Raw genomic sequence first — 27648 nt, 5'->3', positions numbered from 1 at the left:
GACTCCTTTTGAGTGGGCATTAGTATCTGCATTTTAAACAAGAAAAATCTGGGGTGCCTGGGTGGCTCAGTGGGTTAAAGCCTCTGCCTTCGGCTTAGGTCATGATCCCAGGCTCCTGGGATCAAGCCCCGCATCAGGCTCTCTGCTCTGCAGGGAGCCTGCTTCCCGCTCTTTCTTTCTGCCTGCCTCTCTGCCTACTTGTGATCTCTGTCAAATAAATAAATAAAATCCTTTAAAAAAAAAAGAAAGAAAGAAAGAGGTTAAGCCAAAAGAATAAAATTATTTATAAAGAAAAATAAATAAACAGTAAAAATCTGGGGCGCCCGGGTGGCTCAGTCATTGAACATCTGCCTTTGGCTCAGGTCATGATCCCAGGATCCTGGGCTCGAGCCCCACATCTGGCTCCTGGCTCTCCCACTCCCCTTGCTTGTGTTACTGCTCTTGCTATCTCTCTCTCTGTGTCAAATAAATAAATAAGATCTTTAAAAATAAAAATAAAATAAAATAAATAAAAATAAAAATCTGAGGAGCACCTGGGTGGCTCAGTGGGTTAAGCCTCTGCCTTCGGCTCAGGTCATGATCCCAGGGTCCTGGGATCGAGCCCCACATCGGGCTATCTGTTCAGCAGGGAGCCTGCTTCCCCCCTCTCTCTTTGCCTGCCTCTCTGCCTACTTGTGATCTCTGTTAAATAAATAAACAAAATCTTTTAAAAAAATTAAAAAATATATAATAAATAATAAATAAAAATCTGAGAGTGACTATAGTAGGAGCTGTTTTACCTAATCCAGATCCCACTTAGAGCTAGCTAGCTACTGTGAATAACGGTTGCTAATGCTCAGAGCTTCCCCCTTCTCCTGATAATTACCTTCTCATGACAGAAACACCTCACAGGGAGATTGCACCCCTCTATGGCAGCCCCTGGACAAAATCTGAAAACCAACTGACACAGGGATACAAAAGAAAATGACTCCCTTGGGACCAACTCCTATACAATTTACACTTCAGTGTTCCCTGTGGGATCAAGCTACAGCTAGATTTCTGAAGCCAGAGTCTACATTCTTGCTCAGCATCTTCCCTATCCCTCTCCTGCTTCCCTCATTCTATTTCAGATTTCTTCTGAGAGTGTTCTCTTAATAAATCATTTGCACAAAAATCTCTGTCTCAGGCTCTACCTCTAAGGAATTTGACCTAAGACTCTTAGAGGGAAAAAAATCGTATGCTCAAGGGTAGAGAGTTAATAACTGGTAAAGATAGAATTCAACTACAGGTGTGCAGGACCCCAAGCTCTCACCACTTCACTATACTGCCTCCCTTGGAAGTCCATCTTTGTGCCTAGGGAAGACTGCTATGAACCACTTATGGTGTGAGGGTTTCTGAAATATGCCTAAAGGTGGGGGAGGGGAAGCCTGCAATAAGAGTTAGTGGTCCTTCTATTCCCAAGATCCCCGTCACTGACAGGCATGAAATACAAAAGGGAAGATATAAAAAAGAAAAGGGAACAATAGTGGTTAAGGGAATGGCTCTGTGTCTTTTTTATATCCAAGAAACCATCTATTCTGTGACCTTGAATACATCACTGGAGCTCTCCATCTCAGTTTCTTTAACTGTTAAAGAGAAATAGTGTCTATGGTGCAAAGTCATGTTGCAACGTCTGGTAGGTAGTAAGTGCTCAATAAAAGAAGCTAATATTTTCCAAAACCACAAGTGTTACTTCCAAATTCAAAGGCTTTCCTAAGGCTAGAGCCTAAATCTCCAGCATGTTCCTCACATCTCCCACTCTCCTGGTTGTTGGTTCACATCTCATGAGTTGGTTTACTCAGTACAGCAAAGGCTAGGGGCTGCCAATGGCCTGACACAGAGGGGAAATCACCTCCTTGCCTTAAGTCTGAGGCATCTGGCCCTATGCAAGCATGCTATAAGGAAGCAGTGTTGGTATTCACCTCTTCCAAATGATGCTACAAGGATTAAGATAATTACACATGGTCTAACTGTACAAAAAGTTATGGCTATATCTTCTGGCATATCTCTTGCCCCGCTGACATAAGAAAATAAGCATACCTTAAACTCTTCTAATGCCTCTTAAATGCCCGGTTGAGTCACAGAAAATATCATCTTCATTATCGTAGTTAGTGTCCCCTATGCCAAGAACCTTATAATCATTATTCTGTTTAACCCTGTAGGCCTGTATTTGTCAACACCCGTGTCCATTCCCAAAGAAAACAGGCTTAAATCAATGACATGTACCAGAATCACCTGGAGGGCTTTTTATATTTTTATTGTTATTTTTATTCCTTCTGCTTCCTTAATTCTCATTTTAAAAATTCAGTGTGTTAAAGGAGGTAAAATGTGTTTTGTTTTGTTTTGTTTTCGAGAGAGTGCACCTAAGCCAGTGGGGGAGGGGCAGGGGAGAGATAAAAAGAATCCCAGGCAGACTTGTATTAAGCAGAAAGCCCAAAGTGGGGCCCAATCTCACAACCCTAAGATCATGACCTGAGCCGAAACCAAGAGTCAGGTTTAACCCACTGTGCTACCCAGGCACTCCAAAGGAATATGGGAAATTTAAATCACAACAACTAGAAGTGGATGCTGGGCTCAGAGTGAAGAAAAGCAGCTGCATTAGGCATAGATCTAATCGGACATGCTTGAGAAAATCAACCCCAGTGCTTAGCATCTGGCATGATCGTCTCTTGGGCATCATTAGTAGCTTCAGGCTGAGTCCCCTCCCCAATGATCCTGTTAGCTGGAATGAGATTAACATGCTTGGAGGCAGCCAACTTGGTTGTTCATGACTTACCCAATAAAATGGGGTTCAGATTTCAGAGGTATTGACTTGTTCCTTATAAAAATCACTCTTACATTTGGAGTTTTTGACATAGAACTGTCTTGAACCATCCCAGAGACTCAAAATTTTTCCTGGACACACATTTGACTGGATGATGAAGGATTTCCTGACAGTCCACAGCAACACAAATCTGAGTTTGAAAAAGGTGAATATAGTCATTGTTTTCCCTACACAACTGATGAGGACAGAGGCATGACTGATACCCAAGAAAGAAGAGATGAGTCTCATCCCAAATGACTGCTGGTGAAGCCATTTGTTGCTTCTTATTACTTGTTATATCCCTCATATTTCATCAGGAACATTTTTATTGTGCCTAAAGAATAACTCTTAGTATTTTATTTGCTGATGACAAATTTTCTGGTCTCATTTGTCTGAAAATATTTTAATTTTTTAAATTCTAGATTGCTGGGCCCCATCCCCATAGTCTCCGATTCGGGTTTGGAGGTAGGGACCCAAGAATTTGCATGGACCACACTTTGAGAATCATTGGCTTAGAAGAATTACAAAACATCTCTATGACTCCAACCCTTCAGAGAGTCTATTTACATTCTAAAGCCTCTGCTTTTGACTATAAAAGGGAAATTCTTACCTAATCATAACCAGGGATGTGCTAGACCTGTCACTTATCACAAGAGCCAATTATTACCATCTCTTCCCAACTTCACAGAGATATCACCTTAGTAGCTTGAAATCAGCTGTGGCAGGAATACTTACACCATGGAAATTGGCAAGCACTATAAATCAGGGTTTGTTTTTTCCTAAGACACCAATCAACGAAACTTTTACTAGTATATTACTGGTCAAGGCCATACCTATAGATTCCTCTTCTCACTCTCCATCCTCTCAGAAGGAATTCATCAGTCACCAAAGACCATGATTGTATCTAGGACAGTGGCTCCATCAACACAGTCTTACAAGTTTTTAATACCACATTCTTAAGTAAGTCCATTTCTTTTCTTCAGTACTTCTCTGAAAAGAAGTGATCAGGGGCACCTGGGTGGCTCAGTCAGTTAAGCGTCTCTCTTCAGCTAAGGTCATGATCTCAGGGTCATGGGATTGACTCCCTGCATTGGGTTCCCTTCTCAGCAGGGAGTCCGCTTGTCCCTCTCCCTCACCTTCTGCCCTCCCACCCACACTCCTGCATGCACGCACTCCTCTCTTTCTCCCAAACTAAAAAAAAAAAAAAAATCTTTAAAAGAAATTAAGTGAGGGATGCCTGGGTGGCTCAGTGGGTTAAGCATCTGCCTTCAGCTCAGGTCATGATCTCAGGGCTCTGGGATCAAGCCCCACATCAGTCTTTCCACTCAGCGGGGAGCCTGCTTCTACCCCACCCTCCCCACTCTCCGCCTGCCTACTTGTGATCTCTCTCTGTCAAATAAATAAATAAATAAATAATAAATAAAATCTTTAAACCAAAAAAAAAAAAAAAGAAAAGAAATTAAGTGAAATTTTAAAAAAAGAAAGTGATCAATTTCCATATAAAATTACTCCACTGGAAATCATGGTAAGCTCAAGCCAGCCCTACTGTGGATACCCGAGAGTGGCAAGCCTCTGTGTGAAGCCATATGACTCACTCTAAACCTTCATTTATAACTCTAGCAAATATATTTGAGCCTCTGCTCTCTGCCAGGCACTAGATTAGACAAAGAAGAGAAGACAGCAAATAGTCTCTCCGATGTACTTGAGGAAGAATAATTCCAAATTTTCAGATAGGAAAAATCTGAAAGAAACCTTTATCTGAGAACTCTGATTAGGGTTTAGATTTTTACTGGACAATACATTCATATATGTGGCACAAAATTCTAAGGGTACAAAAGGATATACAGAAAATGTAAGTCTCTTACCCACCTTTGTGTTCCAACAACTAGTATCTCCCTCCTGGAAGAAAATGCTATTTCCATTTTGTGTGTGTATGCATCCAAAGATTTTTATGCACATAAAAAATACATTTTTTCTTTTTTTACACTTATGATAGCTCCTAACACAAATTTTTCTGCACCCTGCGTTTTATCCATAACACTATATCTTGGATATTATTCCATAGCAGTATATAAAGAAATATCTACCTTATTCTTTTTAACCACAGTATGATATCATGTAGTATACCATGATATATTTGCCTACTCCCTTACTAAAAAGCATTTAGAATTGTTTCCACCATTTTGCAGTTAAATAGTGCCACCATAAATAATGCTGTGCATTCCTCATTTCACTTATGTGCAATGTAGGACAGATTTCTGGAAGTGGAATTTATCTGAGGATAAATTTCTAGAAGTAGAACTATGGGTCAAAGGACATTTTGGATTTTAGTAACTATTACCAAACAGTCCTCCAAATTGTTTATACTAATTTACTTGGGCACTAACAATATACAAGAGTTCCAGTTTCTTCACATATTTTCAACCAAGTATCTTATTAAACATTTAGATGTGTGCTAATCCAGGAAGTGAAAACTATCTTATTATACTTTTAATATGCATATTTATTATTGTAGATGAGATCAAGTGTTTTTTTAAATATATGCCAAATAAATTTGTGTTATTAATTTGCTTTTTAGTGAACTATCTGACCATATATTTTGTCCATTTTTCTTTGTGTTTTTGGTCTATTATTAATATATAAGTACTCCTTATGTATTATAGTAATGTCCCCTTTATCTAACATGAATAGCAATTTTTTTCTTAATGATTATTATAAACTGAAAAAAAAAAAACCCACAGTTAATCACAGGAACTTTTTCCTTTAGCCTATGAGCTACCCCACACACTGAAATACATTTGAATGAGTAAGGAACTTTGGATCCAGAAGCCACAGATGATATTATAAGTATATATGTGCATTTAAAAAATGCCTCTCTAAAATTGTGGCCAAAGGCAAAATCTCTGACCAGAGCACTTGACAGTAAAGTATAGAATTTCACTCTTGAACTAACAAGGAAAAGAATCTCAGAGTCCTAGACCATGAGAAATCGCAGAAAGGGGCCAGCCTTGGCCCACTGTCACAGCAAGTGTCAGAATGGATGACTAGGATGATCTTGGGAAACTCTCTCACTTGTTTGTTTTCAAATGCCTTTGAGAGCTCATGAGGAAAGCTTAGATAAGAGCAGTCAGGGTTAGAGATGGTAACACCACTAGCCACGGGGCTCATATAGGTCTTTAAAAAGACTCTATGACCCCACGCCTTTACACATGTGTCCCAAACACATTTGCAAACTGGAAAAAGGAGACAGTGTCAATTATCTCCACACATGTCCCTGTATGTCTAGGCTTAGTTTTGATGGCAGCTCTCATTTATGATTCAACAAATATATCTTTCACAAATAAGCAACTTTCTGCTTCAGCACAGGTTTGGCAGCTCTGAGCTCATTCCAGAGCTGTCTGGGTTATCCCTCGTTTCAAATTAAAGTTTTCTTAAGCACTGTTTTCAGAAGGTGGGAGTTGCTCTTGTTTATTTCTGATAATCAAGTTTTACAAAGACTTTTGGCTAAGAAAACACCATATAAGCCTCCAAATCCCAAGCAGGCTCAGTAGAAACCTGAAGGAGAGAAGATAAAGCTCTCAACAGGCGCCAATGTCCTGGGGCTTGCATCTTCAGCTCAGCATGAAATCCACACTCCAGGGGGCTAAGAAATAGAACAACCTAGTCTCTTTGAAGAGCAGTCAGGAGACAATATCTCCTGGAAAAACTGGCAACCAAGCCCCTAGCTACTATGGAGAACATCTAAAAGTATACTCATTGATCTAGTTTCATGGCTCTCCTTGCTCCTTACCACAAAGCAATACTCCCAACAATGCAGATAGAAATGAATGATAGGATGAGCTTATGTTATGCAAAAAACAAGATGTAGAAAAGGAGCCCGGCACTCCAAAGGCAAGCATAACTTTCAATTTCATAAAGATGAGGTAATCTTTACTGCTGCTTCTCCCATGATTCCTCCCAAGGTGTGTAGCACATAGTAGGTGTTCAGTGGGTAGGAATGACAAAATAGGCCCTTTAACAAAATGCCCCAAATGGTCCCAGGAATATTTTTCTCTCTCCAGATCTCCCAGACTTGTCCTACCCATTCCTTAAGTCCCATCATAGTCAGCTTATCTTCCAAGTCTTCCTGAATGTTTATTTCAGTCGTTACTGATCTTTCTCTGGGCTCTTCCTACTTCCTGCCCCAGAGTTTGAACTCAGCAGTTACTATAGTCCACTTTGTGTAATAATTGGTCTCTTTGTGACTCTTGACATCACAGCTACCTAAGAAGCTCCTTGAGCAGAAGAATATTTCTATTTCTATGTATCTGACAGCATGCAGGAAAAAAAAAGGAGTTTTGCTCTGTAAGGTCCAGGTTTCTCATGCTGTACTCTTATCTAAAACATCTTCCTACTTTATCTTTCAGGCTTCAGCTTAGCAATGTCTTCCACTAGCAAGTGCACTCTGAGTCCCTGTATTTAAAACTATACGATGATTTTTGACACTGATTGGACTATCTATCAGTGAGGGACTACTGCATGTAAATCCCTCCAAAAATTCAGTGGTTTCAAGCACCAGCCCAAGGGCTGTGCCCAGCTGTGCTTGCTCTTGTATCTGTGGTCAGCTGCGTAGACACTAGTTGGTCTAGGATGGTCTCAGCTGGGCTGTCTTGGCTCGGCTCCATGTCCATGTGGTCTCTATCTGCCAGCAGGCCAGCTTGAGCTTACTCACAAAACAGCTGTACCAGCTTCTAAGAGAAGGAAAAGGGGGGGCAGGGACAGAACTTGCACAAGATCCCCTGGAGTCCAGGCTGAGAACCAGCATGAGGTCACTTTTGCCACCTTCTGTTGGTCAAATCAAGTCACAAGACTAGCCTGGATTTAAGAGTGAGAAAATGGACTCTTCTGGATAAGAGGCACTGCAAAATCAATGACAGAGGGGGCATGATACAGAGGGGGGTAAAGAGCTGGGGCCATATTTATACTGTCTTCAACAGTCTCCCTCACCTAACTATAAACTTAAGGACAGGTACAGTGTTCTGTTCATTGTTCTATCTCTATCCCTTAGGACAAGAAAGGTACAAAACAGTCTTACTTGTTAGATAAATGTATGATTTTATTAACTAATAATGCTGAAAAGAAAGGCATGATGAAAACTCTCAAGATTGAGCACCTATGAAAATCTGAATGCTCCACTCCATCTTCCCAATTTTATCTTATTGGTTCCAAGAGCAGAATCTCAGTGCAATTAGACCATTGGTATTGACTACTTTTAAGTCTGCCTACATGCTAGGTATTCTCCTACATGTTCTTTATGTCAATAAATTATTATATGGATACTTGGAACTACACACTGCTATCATTATCATCTTCTGGTTTACAGATGAGGGAACTAGCACAGAGAGATTAAGTAACTACTAAAACTTCACAGTTCAAAAAAGCAGAGGTAAAATTTGAACCATCCTGTCTGGCTCTAAATTACACTATATCTCAAGATGTGTGATTTATACCATCTTTCCCCATCTTGGCTACTAGACAAATTCCCTACTTCACCAGAGTTGTCCAATGCAGTAGCCACTAGCTGCATGGATGAGACTATTTAGATTTAAATGAATTACAATGTAATAGCATTAAAGATTTAGTCCCTCAGTCACATTAGACACACTTGAAGTGCCCAAGAATCCCAAGTGGCTAGTATGTACTGACAGGACAGTGCAGGAAACATCTCCATCATCAGAGAAAGTTCTATGGGACAGCACTGCTCTAGAATATTCCAGTCTTAGAGAATTTCCCTGCAGTCACAAAGGAAAATAAACCTGAGAGGATATAGTAAGGATCAAGAGAGGATGTGCCATCATGTGGTCATTTACCAGCTCTGAAGGAAGTCAGCATCTTCAGTCCTGTGGGCCTTAAAAAAAGGTATGAGCATGTGGGGGCCACTGAAACACCACAAACTGTTTCTCTAATGAGCATCACTTGAGTATGCTATCTTGTTGAAATGCAGAACTTATGAAAGCACAAAAACAACCAGTTTTCCTGAACCTGTGCAATTTAATGCCTTAAGAACTCTAAGTCTTGGCCCCTCTTTTTCAGTTTTCTCAAATGAAATCTGTATACACCCAAGGTAGAGAGCTACATATTCTCTGAATAGGACAAAGTGCTAGCTAATGGAGAGGGGGGAAAGGCAGAACATAGAAAAGACCAGTAAGAAACCTCCTAGTGAGAAGTGGGAGGAGTTTGAGGGGAGGACCAAAAGGGACTTTTAGAAAATCTGATTTGCAGAACTGAAGCCCTGGCCAACCCTCCTGGCTTCTCTGAATTTCACTTTGAATTTGATGTTTAAATAATTCCAAACAGCTGAGGAAATTTCAGCTATGCTGTATAAATATGCTGGTTTTTCTTCACTCGTCTGCTTTACATCCCTTTATTTAAATCTTACCTTCTGCTCCGCAAATTTGATTAGGGTTTTCCTGAAAGCCTACCTGGCACTGAAAGTTGATAACAACACTTGAAACTCAGACGCTGCCTTTCTGGTGCACCTCTACTTCCAACTTCCCTCCAATATTCCGAGAGCAAGCACTCACCAGCTAGCCAATGACTCTTTTTTCTGCATCCGGGCATTTCCAAGTCTCCTAAACTATTGAGGAATTACAGTGAGAGAGCTCTTGAGGTCGTCCTTGAAGAAGACACTTTTGGTGTCTCAAAAATCAATACTTCATGTTTTGAAAAATGAAAGATCAGTATAAAGGACATGTGATAGTATACGGATCGACCTCAATGTCACCCTCTTTTATTATGAAGTCTGCTAAAAAGTACCCTATTTTTTATGGTTTGCAAAACATGATGAGCTTCCAAAAATGAAACCTCAACCCACTAATCGTAGATAGTTTAATAATCTGATATATTCCTTTACTGTAATTCAGCCTCTTGCCTTTCCTCTTAGGAGAATATAATTAGACCTGAACTCAGACAGCAAGAATGTAAAATCTCTTTAGAAAAAAGAATGCAATCTGGGCAGGAAGATGTAGTCCTAATTTTAGGACACTGCTCAAATGCACTTGAACAGGTTTAGAAAGTCTTTGTGGTTAGATGCCCCACCTTTCTCATCAGGATGGTCATTTAATGCCTGTCATATTTTCACTTAATACTATAAGCTCCATACACTCAGACACATCTACAATCTCAGCTTTATCAGCAACACTTGAAAGGAATATGATCAGTGGCAAAGATTAAGGGGGCTTTACAACAGAGGAAGGCATGTTCCATGTTAATTGCTAATCGGTGTCAGCCAATATGGCACCGTGACAAGGCAGCAGGCCTTATCTAACAAGAAGAGGATAGTCCTACTTTTCTAGGGTACAATATGTCTAAACAGAAGAATCATCCAACAACCCCAGGTGACTAATTTCTCTATAAATATATTATTGACACAATAGAGGCCTTTTTAATGGGATTATAACTACACAGACAGCTGCTCTGCTAGTCAAGGAGAACATGGTTGACAAAAAGATTTCAAGAAAAGAATAGAGGAAAACAGCAAACCTCCAGCCAGGCACACTTAAATGACCTCATTGCTTCAAAATAATAGGATCACACTGCAAATATGAAAGGAAAAGCCAATACGCTTAAAGCAATCGCTTTTTGCATGCTCTTTACCGTTTCTCTCCCACAGCTCAAATGAGAAGCCCCCTTGTGCCAGAAGCAGGCCTTCCAAAGCAAAGGACACATTGTTTGGTATAGTGTTCTTTAAAGGAATTATGTTTGGCTTTAAAAGGTCTCTAAAGTGGATACGTTCTTTGCTTCTATGGCCAGGCTGATTTTCACAATTTATATGAAATTCTTTCCCAAGCTTTACTCAAAAATTAAAAAAAAAATCTCTAATGCCCACTTTTCAGAAAAAAATAAGCATATAAAAGACTGATCAAGGAAAAGGAAAATCACCTTAAAAACTCACTTCCACAATTAAATCTCATTCATATTTAAAAATAAGAGCATTAAATAAAATGGCATTATCACTTTATTGTTGCACATTAAGAAAAAAATGAGAAACAGATTATATGATATTGTCTACATTCTTTTAAAGTTCATAGAAAAGAAAACCTTTAGATAAGACTTGATGGAACATAGAGCCAATCCATGACTTATGTTTCTTTATACTTATCCACAGCGTCTAGTTACTTACACATATAAAGTATTAATACATTCATTCATTGGATAACTAGAAATTCAGTAGAGAATGATGACACAAAGTACATTTCTACCCTTCAAAGCTTATATTCTGTTGGCGGTGAGGGGGTGCACTAGATTGGGACCCTGTGGAGCAGAGCCTGAGAAAGGGATTCTTATCCACGTGATTTGTAAGGGAGAACCCTTAGATGAAACTTGTAGGACTTAAGGACATGACACAGGGCAAAGGAAGGAGCTGAGGAAGGGTGTGGTTTCAGGTGACGCCACAGGGAACTCTGGATCTGAGAGGAGCCCTCTCACTAATCCACCAATTCTTTTTCTGATCTACCAGTTAGTTTTTAGGTGATAAAGCAAGAAAACTTTACAATTGCAAAGGTTTAACAAAATAGAGGGGTTTTCCCCCTTGCTTATATAATTTATCAGTGCAAGTTTTCTTGATCAGGTAGCTCTTCTTTAAACTCTGATATAGGGACCTAGGTTCTATCCTGTTGCTTCACTGTCTTCAATTACATGGCTTCCATGGTGGAAAGAACAGACATGGAAAACCCACAGAGGATGCCCTTGGGAGATTTCAAGGGCCTAGAAGCAACACACATCATTTCCACCCACATTCTATTGGCCAGACCTCAGTCAATGGCCAAACTTAATTGCAAGGGAGGCTGGAAGATAGAGTTTTGTTATATGCCAGGAAGAAGTAAAAGCACATTTGGGAAATATCTAGGCCGTCTCTACAACCCCTCTCTGACTCTGTGCTCAAAGAAGTCCAAAAGAACAAACATGCAAATGCCAACAGAATAGAGAAGATTTGGGGTTTTCATGACTACTCACCTGCATCGGTGAAAGGGAAATCTATTGCTTAAAGGCATCCCCACTGGTCTAGGAGTGAGAGAGAAGGCAGGGGACTGGAACTGAGGAGGTGAAAGGTCCTATTATATCTCTACAGAGCTGGTCATCTAAATCGCATTTCTTTCAGCTGAAATAATACATCTTTCAGTCCTCTGAATAATTTGCTAACGTGGGGCAGTAGTACCTACACCTACACTGGGCTAAGAATCTGAGCTATGGGAGCCTGACTTTGATGAATTCCAAGCTATGATCTACGGCTTGATGACTCACTTTTCCACTCTATGCCTCAGTCTCTTCATCTGCCAAATGGGATAAGGGCCCAGGGATATATCTACACATCACACTGGAATTATTTAAAGAGAGCAAGTAAGGGAGTACTCTCCAGAGAATTTAGAGACTTTAAGAGCTATGGCCCAAGTCACAATAGCAAATTAGTGATATAAGTAAAACATGAGATTTTGCAGGTCCTAACTTGGGACCATTCCCTATACTGCAGTACCTCACATATAAAATGTGAAAACTTGTGGAAGAGTATAAAATCACTGCTTAAGGGCAAGGTGAAATTGTTCTTATTGCACATATGTGGGTGATAATTTTCAGGAGGAAATTTGGGGATCCATGATGGAAAATTCCCCAATCAGCCTACAAGTCTAATGATATTTAAGGAACTGGCATCTCCCAGAACATCATGATAGAGTCACTGGCTTATTCACCAGAGATGCTAGCTTGCTATTGAGAAAACAAACATATCTTCCAAAAGGAAGGAAGGTCTGCAGGCTGGAGCAACCAAATGACAAGAAGTAAGATCATAAGGATGGGGACGCCTGGGTGGCTCAGTTGGTTAAGCAGCTGCCTTCGGCTCAGGTCATGATCCCAGCGTCCTTGGATCAAGTCCCATATCCAGCTCCTTGCTCGGCGGGGAGCCTGCTTCTCCCTCTGCCTCTGCCTGCCATTCTGTCTGCCTGTGCTCGCTCTCTCTCCATCTCTCTCTGACAAATAAATAAAATCTTAAAAAAAAAAAAAGATCATAAGGATGCCTGGGTGGTTCAGTCAATTAAGTGTCCAACTCTTGATTTCAGCTCAGCTCATGATGTCAGGGTTGTGAGATCAAGTCTGTGTTGGGCTCTGTGTGGCACATGGAACCTACTTAAGATTCCCTCTTTCTCTTTCCCTCTACCACTCCCTGCCCCCACTCTCTTAAAAAAAAAAAAAAAAGTAGGATCATAATAAAAGTAGAAAAAACTAGAAATTTTGTTTAAGAGCCCTGAAATAGGTTGGTCCAGTAATTTTCACTCTAGCTGAACATTACCCTCACTCTTATGGAGAACTTTCTTTTTAAAATACAGAGGCCTGAGCCCTACTCCAGATAAAGTAAATCAGAATCATTGGGCATATTCATTCAGGCATGAATATTATTTTAAAAGTCTCCTAAGCAATTCCACTGTGTAGCCAAATTTGAGAACCACTGGTCTTCATATTTGGATCTTCATAACATCTTTGCGGAGAGTGAGAGCCCCTTCAAAGGACATGGGGGCCAGAAGCAGGGAAACAAGAGGTCTGAGATAGGAAACAAGCAGTTGGATAATGATGGGAACAGACACATGAAACCCCCATGAAAAGCAGAGGTTCTGCCTCCATGTGCTTCCTGCTGCCAAGTCCTCTGCTGGGGTCATTCCTAGAATCATTCCAAGCCTATGGTTGGTGTCAAGGACAATGCTGATGGCAATGAGCATTGAATAAGGTCACAAGGTAAGAAAAGCCTCCATATACTGAACACTTACTATCTCTTGAAGTCCACTGGCAAAGGGATTTACATACATCACTTCATATAACCCCTATGACAACACCATGACAATATTGTGACATTCATTTTAAAGAAGGGAAAGTCAAGGCTAAATCAATATGTAACCAGCTTCAAGCAATCCAACTAATAAGTAGGAGAGCCTGGTTTTACATCTAGACTACCCACCTGTGGTTAACCAAAAAAGACAGCTAGAAGAAGAGTCCTACTCAGTGTCTTGACCCCAGTCACCCTTCAGAATTGGAATCCTATAAAGGAAAGAGAGCAAAAAAATTGAGACTTCTTTTAAATAGAACTTCCTGTGGATTATAGAGGCCAAAAACTATAAAATCCATAATATCAGAAAATCAAAAGAAAAATTATAATAGACTTTTTAAAAAGCCAATTGCAATAATCCTTCTAGTCCACTCATACCAAAAGTAATCAGCCCTTTTAGAAATCTACATAAAATATGGAAGAAGGCTATAGTATAGTGCCCTAGGAATTTTTCCAGGTTTTTTTTTTTTCTTTCTTCCAAGAAGACAGTGGAAACCATAGGCCTAGAGTCGACTTTGGCAAAAAATTACATACATACCTTCCAGCTTAGGAAATTTAAGTTCCATAAATGAATACAGGACATTTTCAGTCCAACAGGAATTTTTCTTTTTTATTAAAAAAAAAAAAAGACTCAAAGTACTGGGTTGTTTCTCTGAAGAAAAGGATAAGTCCCATGCACTTGGAGGAGAGCTGACTTGACCAAGACCCCTCTTAGGAGAGCTTTATTTTTCACGGATATCAGAGACTTAAATGGTCTACATTCTAACAAACTAAATCAAGTATAAGAATACTTATTTTAATGAACCATGTATGAGCCAACCCACTGTGGTAGATAGCAGCAAAATGGCCTCAAGTCTTTACCTCTCCCTGGATCTCTTCCCTTGGCTACATAATTAGTGCAGTGCCCATCACTTTTCCCTGGATTTGACCATGTGATTTGTTTTGGTCAATTAAATACGAGCAGAGGTGATTTGAACAAAGTCTTAAAACATGCTTTCATGTTTTCACTTACTGTCTTGCTCCTCTGTTTTCCATATGAGCACACCCTAGCTAGAATGTTCAAGGGACAGACAAGTGGAGTCAACCTCACTTATCTGAGTCAAGGTCTTGGACATGTGAGGGAGTCCAGCCAGTATCAACAAAGCTACCCAGTCAAATTGAAACTGATAACAGGCACAGGAGCAAGCCCTACTGAGCCTACCTCAGATCCACAGAACCATCCTACCCAAACCACTGATTTATGAACAAAAATGTTTACTGTCATATGCATCTCAGGCATTGTGGCTACTTGTTATGCTGCATTATTGTGGCAATAAATAATTGATACATCAAGTAATAAAATTTATATTTGGTGACCACTTCTAGATACTCTACAAATACTACCATCATTATAAATCTTCAATAAAATGTATCCCCCCAACAAATATACACACATGCACGTGCACACACACACACACACACACACACACTTTCCCTTAGGTCTCATTTTCTCCCACTTTTTGGAATGGATATTTTGAGATTCATAAAATTTCCTCCGTGTCTTCTGGCAATTTGACTCTTACTCATAGCCATACCTCCCTGAACTATTCCAGGGAGTACAGAAGACTTGAGATTCAATTTATATCTCTTTCTTCTCCATACAACTGGAAGCTGCACTTACTCACAGTGCCAGGCATAGAGTATGCAGTCAATAAATATTACTTGAATAAATAAATGAATGAATGAAATTTAGAAGATTTACTTAAAATGGGGTATCTATTGGTCTTTTTTAGTGGTAGGTGACAGAAACCCCAACTCAACTGGCTTCAGCAAAAACAGGTCTTTAACTAGTTTATGTAACTGAATAATTCCATGGATAGCTTAATCTAAGCATTCAAATGATGCCATCCCATTAGGACCTGGTTTCTACTTGGATCTTGGACTTGCTTTCCACTTTTTTTTTTCTTGACCTCTGAATATCATGCCAAAACTACAGTTTTAACATCCTTCCAACAAAAAAGAGAGGGTGTCTTTCCCAACATCCACAGAAAAGCTTTGATGGGTCTGCTTAACTCTGATTGTATCACATATTCCTCCCTGAACTGATCATTTTGGTTGGGGAAATGCAATGCCCCATTGATGAGGCCTGAAGGACATAGGAGGTGGGAGAAGTGAATGGTAAGTAACTCCACTGAAAGAAAGAGAGGGTATGAATTCCAACAAAAGACATCAGGGTTAGAGTACATGGGTGCTGAATCTACTTACATGCCAAGTTAAACCAACTAAACAAGGAAAAGCATATATGAACTTATCATACATACATGCTATATCTGACCCCTTTTGTGCCTTACCTACAATCTCTTCACCTTCCACAGCAACATTGCTGAAGCAACTGGATGCATGTGACACAAACTGACACCTCACCAACAGTACTATGTCCCTCTCACTTTCTATCCCAGGGCTTCTTCTGCCACAGCCATGAGTAATTCCAACAGGAACCCAACCAACCATTCTGATACATGTGCAAGCTTGCAACTGTCAGGGAAGTAACAAGCCATGGGACACGCTTGACAAGGAGGGATGGAAAACAGTGGATAAGTACTCCCTTACTCTCAGAAGATAGTCATACATGCCTCCTGGAAGGTCTAGACTGAACCCCAATTTCCCAGAGCAAGAACCAGCTCACTAAAGCAGCCTGATATTGGCTTTCCCTCCCTCCTTGTTCTGCCTTCCTCAGTTTCCTCTTTCTACGCCCTAAGATCATTTTCTTTTTTTTTTTAAAGATTTTATTTATTTATTTAACAGACAGAGATCACAAGTAGGCAGAGAGGCAGGCAGAGAGAGAGGAGGAAGCAGGCTCCCCGCTGAGCAGAGAGCCCATCTAAGATCATTTTCAAAAATAACTTACCTGAACACATATCCTTGCCTTAGGCTCTGCTTTTCAGTAGCATCTAAGCCAATGAACATGCACACACACACACCCATAACTATCTACAGGAGGTTAAGAAAACACAACAAACTATTCCTTTTACTCTTCTTTTAGCTTAGATGCCTATCCACACTTTTTCTGCCCATTTTCAAATGAACCTCAAAAGCTTTAACAGGTGGTTCTATAAGAAAATAAAACTCGCTTAAAATCTCCCCCCAAATAATTCTCCTCTGCGTCCTGAGAAGGGTTCTCTCTAAATTCCAGCATAGAGCTTGAGGGTTATTAAACAGAAAGCAGTAATGGAAGAAAAAGATAAAGAAACAAGAAGAGAAGGTTAGGTGTGACTTGGGCATTAAAGGATAAATAGGATTTCCACATGCAAAGAACTGGTGTGGGGATCACCTGAGCTCACACGTGAAATATGGAAGGTATCACTTGTATCAGAGTTGGGGAACATGTCTGTCTCCCTGGAAAACAGAGATAATGCCATCTCATAAAACCACCACTGTCCTTCCAGAATACCCAGAGTTGCCACAAAATAAGTGGAAGTGGTATCATTGCCTAATGCACAAAGCAAACAAAACACTAGTCTTCAAAAATTGCAGAAAATATAAAGATCAAGACATATTTAACATCTATGGCACATACAACATATAACACAAATCAGTTTTGTTTTTTTTTTAAAGCACAAAGACTCCATAGCTTATGTGAGCAAAGGATGAGAGCAGGTGATTTGCTTGAGAAAAAATCAAGTTGGGTAACAAAAGCGGACCTGAACATCCCCATTAGTCAAAAATATGCAAATTAAACAAGATGCCCTTTTTTTCTATCAAAATAACCATACCAAGAGTTGTAGCCCTATGTATTGTTAACCAAACTGTAACCTGACACAATATTCTAGAAAGCCTTTTGACAATATTAGCAAGAGCCTAAAATTCTTCCATTTTCTTTAATCACACAATTTTATCTTTAGGAATCTATAATAAGGAAATAATCCCAGATACAGAAAAAAATCTGAATTTACAATTATCATGCCCATTTGCAACATTATGATAGCAAAAAAACAGGGAACATGATCTTCTAATAAGAGAATTCTAAGGGGCGCCTGGGTGGCTCAGTTGTTAAGTGTCTGCCTGCCACTCAGGTCATGATCCCAGGGTCCTGAGATGGAGCCCCGAATTGGGCTCCGAAGGTTATTTCTCACTCTCCCAATCCCTCTGCTTGTGTTCCCTCTCTCACTGTATGTCTCTTTCTGTCAAATAAATAAATAAAATCATTAAAAATTTTTAAAAATCATTTAGGGGTACCTGGGTGGCTCAGTGGGTTAAAGCCTCTGCCTTCAGCTTAGGTCATGATCCCAGGGTCCTGGCATCGAGCCCCACATCAGGCTCTCTGCTCAGTGGGGAGCTTGCTTCCCTCCCTCTCTCTCTGCCTGCCTCTCTGCCTACTTGTGATCTCTGTCTGTCAAATAAATAAAATCTTAAAAAAAAAGAATTCTAAAGCAAATTACAACCTGTCAATGAGCTATATTATATGGCCACTTAAATGATATTTATCAAAGATTTATAATAATATACTTAACATCATACAAAATAAATATGAAATAAAAAGGCAGAAAATAAAATTATATATGCAATATGATCAAATTATATAGGAAGAATAGCAGTATGTGTATAAAAGTTTGAAAAAATAAACACTAAAATGTTAACAGGCATTATCTTTGAGCAACGGTAAAATGCTTTTCAGTATTTTTACATGTTCTATGATAAGTACATAGCTAATGGGAAAAGTTAACTTCTATTTTTTTATTTAAAATAAAGGATTATTGATTTCAAATTGCATCTATATGGTGAAGACTGAAACCACATAAAAATATATCTACTTATGAACAAGTATGAGGGAAAACCACAGAAATATCAACAACTGCTGCATTAAGATCCAAGGACAAGAGTGGCTTTGATTTCTGTTATGGTCCTCATAACATTGTTTGCAAACCCCTGCCCCTGCACATATGTGAAGAGATAATATTGGGGTTGATTCGAAAACAGGTGGTCAACCTGCTAAACAGGTATGGGTAGACGTAGATTGTAAGACTAGAATCAAGTCATGGCCCGGAGGAATCAAGGAGAGTAAATGATCATGAATGTAAAATCAGGCAGGACTTCCCCCACATCTGGATTAAGGAGAGTTCAGGGAATTGGCAGCTTTATTCCTGGTCACTCCCCGCAAATTTAAAAGCATAGCCTTTTTTACTCTAAGAACCTATTATTCCAGCCAGACCCTCAAGAAGCAAAAGCAGGGGTGCCTGGGTGGCTCAGTGGGTTAAAGCCTCTGCCTTCGGCTCAGGTCATGATCCCAGGGTCCTGGGATGGAGCCCCACATCAGGCTCTCTGCTCAGCAGGGAGCCTGCTTCCTCCTCTCTCTCTCTGCCTGCCTCTCTGCCTACTTGTAATCTCTGCCTGTCAAATAAAATAAATAAAATCTTAAAAAAAAAAAGAAGCAAAAGCAATGGAGAAAAGTCTCAGTGCATATGAATACATTCATATGTATAAATGAACACATGCATGTGTTCTCAAATAATGGGGTTAAATGGGTTCAGCCACACCAAGGACATGACCATCTCAGAGAGAGCCCAGCTTCCTACCTTTGGACCCAGATGAAGAGTAGTAGCCACTTTGAATTTCTAGATAACAAATAAAGTTCAAACACTAAACTCCAAAGTGAAGAGCTTCGGGGAAGGAGGGAGCTTGAGTTGGGCCAAACTGCCGTTCAATTTACTGAGAGCTTCAAAATATTACCAACTCTCTGTTTGAAATGCGTCAGCAACGGTTCATTTTTTTTCTTTTTATCAAAACACATTTAGACTGTGGTGAATGACAGCATAAATCTTAAATAGAAAAGATACAAGAAAAAAAGACCACCCGGGTGGAACATAACTGTAAATGTGTCCATAAAACTATATTTGAATTCTGATCTTATACACAGAAATGCATTTAACCTTCCCAGCAAGACGCTTTCACCAACTTCCAAAGAAAGTGTTACCAATTAAGCTAAAGAAACTTTAAGAGTCAATTTTAATTAGACCAAGAGATGCTCCAATCACTTCCCAGCTCCAGCTGAAGTTTTTACTAGAGATGGCTGGAACCAATTTACATGCTTTTATGTTGCGTCTAGACTTTAATAAGCAGTTCAAGCACGAAGCAAGCTGATGCCAGCATCAAGCCGGCTGCAGTATACCCTATACATAGAAATACAATAGCCCTCAGGTTCCCTCCCAGGCCCTTCTTGCTATCAGCGAATCTCTGCCATGTGGTTTCAAAAGCAACGGGGATCCAGCCTTTGTGATAAGATTTATGACCTTTTTCTTCAACCTAGTTCGTTTGCTTCCTCAATACCAAAGGCTTCATAGGATCATTGACTCTAGCCTTTCCCTTACTCTTAACAAAAACTGGGGAAATGGAGATAAACAATTTGGGGACAGGTGCTGGCCCCCCAGCACAAAGCAACTGGAGGCAGGAGTCCAGGTGCTTGATCAACCAAGTGAAATTTGGACACTCGGGTGGCCCCCTGAGCCTCCATTGCCATATCTGTAAAATGGGACACCTACCTCAAAAGTTTGGTGCGGACAAAACACAGCACTCTCAGCAGCTAGGCAGGTTTCAGGAGGCAAGGAGTCATGTACCAGTGACTTCCATAAGGAAGTAGTGCCTTCAGGAGAAAACAGGTAGGGGGTCAGTGGGCAGGAAAGGGGAAGAAACTGAGCAAGGGCTGAAATTCCCCCACAAATCTCCAGCCTCTGCCTGATCCCATGGGGAGATCTAGAGCCTAAATTACACCTCAGTCTGTCCTGCATTAAGGCAAAGAAGCTGGGTTTTCACAGTCCCAGTCGGAGCTTGGCTACAAATGGCTAAGCTGGACCTGGCAGGAAATGGAACTCCCAGGCCCTCATAGTTCTTTGGTGGTGAGGCAGATCCAAGTACCCAGAGGCAACCTTCTGAAAGTCAAGGTTCAAACTTTTGGCAGATGGTGGCACAAGTGCACCCAGCAGGTAAGAACAATCTGGGCAGAGCACAACGTGCACCTCTCTTTACGAAGTGTGTTAGGGAAATGTCATACCAATAACAACTACCAACATTTTTCAGTATTAGATACACTTTACATGCATTAGCTAATAATTTATGAAATATACTCAGTTACTGTCACCATTATACAAGTGGAAAAATCGAGGCTGAGGACCAAGTAAATTGCTTACACATACCCCTAGAGGTAGTAAAGCTGGGTTGAGAACCCTATTCCTCTAAATCCAGAGGCCAGAGGCCAAGTTCCTAATTACTCTCTTATTGCTAAATTAAGAGCCAAATGACAACCATCTTCATGGGGTTCAAACACATAATAGCCATATACACAACTGGCAGGTTTTAGACAACTGGGTGAAATAAAATTCTAAACAAAGCCCTTTGACAAGGCATAGGCGGTGTGAGACTTCTGAAACTTCCTCGTATCTGCCTTATTTTTCTCATTAATATCAGAAGCTCCATAGGGAATCTGGCCCACATCTACTTGGGTTAAATATTTAAGTGTTTGGGGCCCATATTTCCAACATTTGCTGTAGAGGGTGGTAACTTGTAGAAAGAAGACACTCCCCTGACTTCATGACCATTACACACATTAACTAGAATGTGAAAGGTGCCTCCTGGAGTTGTTGAGTGCATCTGTTTTGCCTGGGTCTTACCATCTTTGAGCAGTATGAACCAGATTGCTGAGCTTGATGGGGCTGGCTTCTTTGGATCTGACATTGACCTAATGACAACAAATATCTTTCGTCGTTATTGAATGTCACACAATTACTCTCAGAAAAAAACAATCTTGTTAACTACTAAATTCTAACATTTGCAGACTTCTATTTTCATGGATTGCTATATAAGAATGTGAAACGGTAAGCGGTAAGTTTTAGATGGAACCATATGGAATTGCCATTTTTGTAGTTTAAAAACAGTTGAGTAACAAGTTCACATGGTTCAACTTCACAGGTCCCTGAAGGCAGAAGAAAATCTTCATGGTCCTTTCAGATCCCTGAACGATGTGCAACATGGACAAATGAGTTTGTTAAAACCAATGCAGTCTTTCACCGGGTGATGGATAAATAACAATGAATAACTAAAACAAGAAGCAAATATTCTAGAGACTTTGAGCCTATCAAACATTTTAGCCAAACAAGGAGAAAAGGAGATTGATTTATGGTTCCTCTAATTCGCCTTATCAGTGTGGTCTTAATTGGCAGGTAAATAGACCAAAGGAGGGTGGCAAAAAGAAGAAAAAGAAATAAATCATAAGGCTGGGTAACTTTCAGACAAATGCTAAATAAACAGATAGGCACCCAACTCTCTTTTCTCTCACACATGCTGTGGCAGCTGATTATGAATTATAACTGTCCTCCCTTATCAGTAGGGGATGCAGTCCAAGACCCACAGTGGATGCCTAAAAGCATGGGTGGTACCAAACCCTATATGTACTATGTTTTTTCCTATACACATACACCTGTGATAAAGTTTAATTTATAAATCAGGTAAGGTAAGAGATTCACAACAATAAAATAGAACAACTCTAATAATATACTGTAGGGGCACCTGGCTGGCTCAGTCAGTTAAGTGTCCGACTCTTGATTTCAGTTCAGGTCATGATCTGTTTCATGAAATTGAGACCCTCACTGGGCTCCATGCTGAGTGTGGAGACTGCTTAAGATTCTCTCTTTCCTTCTCCTTCAGCCACTCCCCTTCCTACTCACTTGCACTCTCTCTCTGATAATAATATTACACTGTAAAAAAAGTTATGTGAACGTGGTGTCTCTCTCAAAATATCTCACTGTACTGTAGTCACCCTTCTTGGAATGATACGAGATGATAAAATGCTTGGTGATGAAATGACGTGAGGTGAGTGACCTAGGCATTGTGATAGAATGTTAGGCTGCTGTTGATCTTCTGACAAAACATCAGAAGGGGAATCATCTGCTTCCAGACTGTGGTTGACTGTAGATAACTGAAACCGTGGAAACTGGATCTGTGGACATAACCTAAAAAGCCTGTATTTGAACTAATCTGTGTAATTATGAAACTTGAAAACTCAAGATTTAAAAGGCAAAATCAGCACTGTTCTTCTCTATCACTAACAAGAGTTATAATCACTAAACCTTGGGTCTGAGAGTGAGAGGCTGCTTCTGTTCCAGGGGATGGCAACTGGATGTGTAGGCGGTGCCTATCTTACTTTACAGGTTTCAGAGAGAGAACATGTCATTTGAAGGAATTGGAGGTCTTATTTTGGCTACATGGGAACCAGTGCCATGGTCAACTCTTTATGTCTATCAGGGATATGAAAGAACTAGTGGTCATATGTGTGCCACGCATTTGTCATCCCTGACCTAGGCATTGCAGGTTCGAGGCCTGTTTACTTGTCTGTACAAGAAGACCCTTAAACTATGCTATCTCTGAGAATCCCTCCATATAGAACACTTCAGGGTTTTTTCTAAATAGCTTTAAATGTGATCTCTTTCCTGGTACTGTGTCACTGACTCTTGGTTGCCCAAAACTTTGTATTGCAAAGGGACTGCAGCAGAAATCCAATAAGAGCGACCCCATTCCTTGTTCCTTTATACTTTGAGTCACTATCCCTGCCCCCCTCGTACCTCCACTCAGAATCTATTATGTCATTTTAATAATGTAATACCAACAGTTGCCCCTATCATGCCCTTAAATAATATACCACAAAGCCTTATCATAGTCCCATCTCTTTGAATTTGCCTCAGAAAATTCAACATTGTGCCATTGGGAACCTATTAGCATCATTCCCATTATCTTGGAAATGATTTCTTTCAAGTTATTGAAATAACTAGATAAAGAAACTAGATGGGGACATGTGTGGGGACTTTATGCCTCCCAAACACGTAGTATTAATTAGCTTCTTCCACACAAACATGGCAAAATAATAATAGGAGCTTCAAGTTACTGAGTCTTGTGCCCCTGGGAACATAAACCCATTTAATTCTTACCACTATCCCTGAAGTTAAGTATTTGTCCTGGATGGCATGTGATATGTTTAGATCCACCAACACCTAATTTTCTGTAACCGTCAAGGTTCCATCAAGTAAGATGGCTCATTCAAAGGCTTTATTGATAGGGGTTGAATGAAGGGATTATTTACAAAACTGTGGTCAAAGTTAAGGGAAGCAACTAGGGGTGGGTGGTAAAGCTCCCAGGATCCAGCCTAAGTGAGAAACTATTATCCGGTAGGCCTGGGGAAGAGGACTGTTATTAAATGCTAGAGAGAGTTGTAGCCGTAGTAGAGGGGCTGATGGACAGAGACTGGGCACCATCAAGACCACAGCCAGGTGGGAAATGAAGAATAAATAACCCAACTTCTCTCTCTCTCTCTCGTATCATCTGATGTCCTTCTAATGTTTCCCATTAGTTAAACCTAATAGGAAATAAGACAACAGTGGAGCACAATGTAGTTTACAGAGGTCGGCTCTCCAGGGCACACAGCCAGGCACAGAAGAATGGAGAATGGATCTGGAGGGGCAAGTGGAGATTATCAAATGCAGTTCTCTACTGAACAAAATAGCCATGTTTGCTGCCATCTGATTCTGTTAGCCAACCTACTGCAGATGGTTGGATCCTGAGCCAGCTCTGGGGAAGTAGGCATCACCAAGAGAAGGCTTCCTCTTGCGTGGTAACCAGATTCCATGGGATCTTCTCTACTGGTGAGAATGCAAGACAAGGACAGGGAAAGAGACCAACAGGAGTAGAATAAAAGGAAAAGCCATGAAAGCAGAGAGAAGAGAGGCATACAGGAAGATGAGGAGATGAGAAGAAACTATGCCATGAATATGGCAGGGCCTCCTATGAAGTGACTGCTGTATCCTGCATGGTGATCATTTGCCACATTTCCTTAAGTGCCTGTGTCTCTTATAGTAAGTCTAATCTCCAGTGTAACCTGAACCTAGCTTTGATCCTCACAACCTAAATGGCTCCACCAGTGAAATGCAATTACCCAGATTTTACACTTGAGCTAATTGAGCAAAAAGAATTAAGAATATACCTGAGGTGACACAGAAAATAAGTACCACAAAGGAATCCAAACTTGGTTCCATCTGTCACAAGCCCATAGGCTCTCCACTGAGCCACATGGCCAGCTGCAACCCAAACAGGAATGTCCCAGTAACAAAACTGAAGGACAAGTTTCTGATGTTCCCAAGAAACTCCCTCAAAGATTGTAGATTGCCTGCCACTACCAGCTGGTAAGTGTCCATGCCTTTTTTGGTCTGGAGCTCATAGACTTTTAGGATCTGTGTAATTCAGGTATGTTAAAAGCACCATCTCAGGGATGTTGACAGATGTTTCTTGGATAAAACGGCTTTCTGGAATATAAGAGAAAGATATTTCACAACGGCTTCCATTTCCTTTTCTAGATCCCTCAAGTCCCGAATGTGACCAAGACACACTCAGAACAGTGTGTGACACTTCTTCCACAACAAACAACACTTGAACTTAGGAAGGACAGAACCTATTTCCATTATATGCATAATAAAAAAAAAATAGGACAGAACCTATTTCCATTATATGCCTCTTCCATGGCTTCAGCTGGTAGAAGTAATAGAAGTAATGGAACCATCCTTAGTGACATAACAGAGTAATCAGAAGACTGGTTGGCAGCTGAGGACCGGGAAATGTGTACAGAAGATGTCAAGATCTGCAGGTTTCTATGACCACCTGTCTCACAGAGGCTTATATTCTAAAACAATGTTCTGTGATCCCCAAATGGTTCGCTTTATGGTCTTGTCATTAATTTGAAGGGAAAGTTCATTTCCACAGGTCAAGCTTTGCAATGAATGTTGAGAACCCAGTTCAACAGTGGAAAAAGCTCTAGAATGTTTTTCCACATTCAAACCAGGGCTTCCTTATCAAGTTCATCAAAGCATTTTTTAAAAATATAAATGTCTTACCACTTTGCCCAGGAAGAATAAATCTGCACAGCCACCTCAAAGGCTTGACAACTTTATTTTCATTGTGTAGAGCTGGGTGGGTCCCCCTGAACTGGGCTTCCTAAAGGGACCCAGCCCTTCTCCACACAGTCTCCAGGCCTGCCACTCCAGTGAGTGTGATCAAAGGGAGGAAAGCCGAGCCGCTGAGCCTCGAGAAATAAAGCTAAAACAACAGATTTGTTTCTTGGCTTCTCTCTTAAATACGTTCAGAGTGTTTAAAGCCCTGTAAGGAAACGCTCTGGGGCCCTGGATGTGAGAGAGGCACATCTAAATCCTTTCCCAAGAGGAAATCTCTCACCTCGGTGGGGTAAATTAGCTCATTAAGAGCAGCCAGAAGCAGGCAGGAAACCTGGGAAGTAGGAGCTTTAATTCAAAGCACAGAAAATTATAGATTTCTTTACACATTAAAAAAGCATTTATCTTGGCTAAAAATGAAACGACTTTTCAATGATCAACACATGGTTTAAATCTGCTCTGCTAATTTATATCTATCCACCAGTCTGTCTAGTTGTTCAGCTACCAGGAAATTCAATTACACTCAGTAAATCTGCATTGAACACCTACTATGTGCCTGTGGCACATTTGTAAATTGCATAAACACAACAAAAATAGGAAAGAGGCAAATGTCTACCTTTTTGTTCAGGAGGAAAGACTCAGAAAGATTGGAAGACATTTGTATTTCACTTTTCAACAACATTTAGTATTTTTATGTACTGGCATTGAGCTTAGATGTGAATAACGCAAAATAGGATATTAAAAAGCTGCATTCGGTGGGATCAAGTGTTAAGATGTACAGTGAAGATAATGGGTCAAGGGAAAGCAGGAGATAGAAGAAGAGAGGGTGAAGTTTCTCTGGAAGGTTTCTTAGAACAAACAGTACCTGAACTGACCTTGAAGGAAGTCAATGAAAAGTAACAGAAAGAATGGCCTCTAGAAAAACAGGCTTTACTTTCTGTTCTGCTGCTTGGACCTCAGACTATTCTAGTTCTCTGGGCCTTAACTTCCCCCTTTAGGGGAGCCTGGGTGTCTCAGTGGGTTAAGCCTCTGCCTTCGGCTCAGGTCATGATCTCAGGGTCCTGGGATCGAGCCCTGAATCAGGCTCTCTGCTCAGCAGGGAGCCTGCTTCCCTCCTCTCTCTCTCTTTTCCTGCCTCTCTGCTACTTGTGATCTATCAAACAAATAAACAAAATCTTTAAAGAAATAAAAATAAAAATAAAAAATAAACACACTGACTCCATTCATTCATTCATTCATTTATTCATTCACTATTTACTCAGGACCAACTATCCATACCAGATGGTCTTGACTGTTTAGGATGAAGCCTTTAGGTTTGCTTTGATCCAAGGAATAAAAGACAGGCATCTACTCTCCAGGAGGGGCTCCAATATTCATGGTGCCATGACATCATGAACCCCTGCTGTTCTCTCCTTTCTACTTATCAAGGCATGGGGGTTGGCTCTGGGGAAACGGGACATAGAACAGGTAACTCTGTTGGGAGAAGAGGTCAAGAAAAGTATAGAATATAGGGAGTTCCAGAAGAAATGCCACAATAGTAATCACTTGGTATCTAATGTGTTTCCATGTGGTGAGAGGAGGAAATGGGGTGGGAATAAACCTAAATGGGTGGTGACAAGACTTAAAGGCAATGGAGGGACTCAAAAGGGAGCTGCCATTTTGCTCAGAATAAAAAGATTTGACAGTCCGGTTGGGGCTGGCGTGGTGCCCTGAATATTGTGGCCAACAGGCTGCTACTAGATGACTTAACCTACATTGCTTGAGCCTGTTGCTCTACAGGTTCTACATTGGTAAAATTAGTTTGATAAAATGTATGTCCATTTCTTCCCCTCACATCTCAGAAGGAATTTGGAGAAATGAATAACAATATCCAGCATACTTCATATGCTAACCTTATATAAGTTTTTATTTATTAGCTCTGGGCAGAATCCATGTAGCTAATTCTGTGTGAACATAGTACCAGCCTCTTTGAAAATGGTACTACCTGCAATGAGGAGTTCAAACTTATCTTGGTTGATGAA

Source organism: Lontra canadensis, unplaced genomic scaffold (genome assembly GCF_010015895.1).
Source record: "Lontra canadensis isolate GAN:19392208 unplaced genomic scaffold, GSC_riverotter_1.0 scaffold16, whole genome shotgun sequence".
Taxonomy (NCBI): Eukaryota; Metazoa; Chordata; class Mammalia; order Carnivora; family Mustelidae; genus Lontra; species Lontra canadensis.
This window is presented reverse-complemented; position numbering follows the sequence as displayed.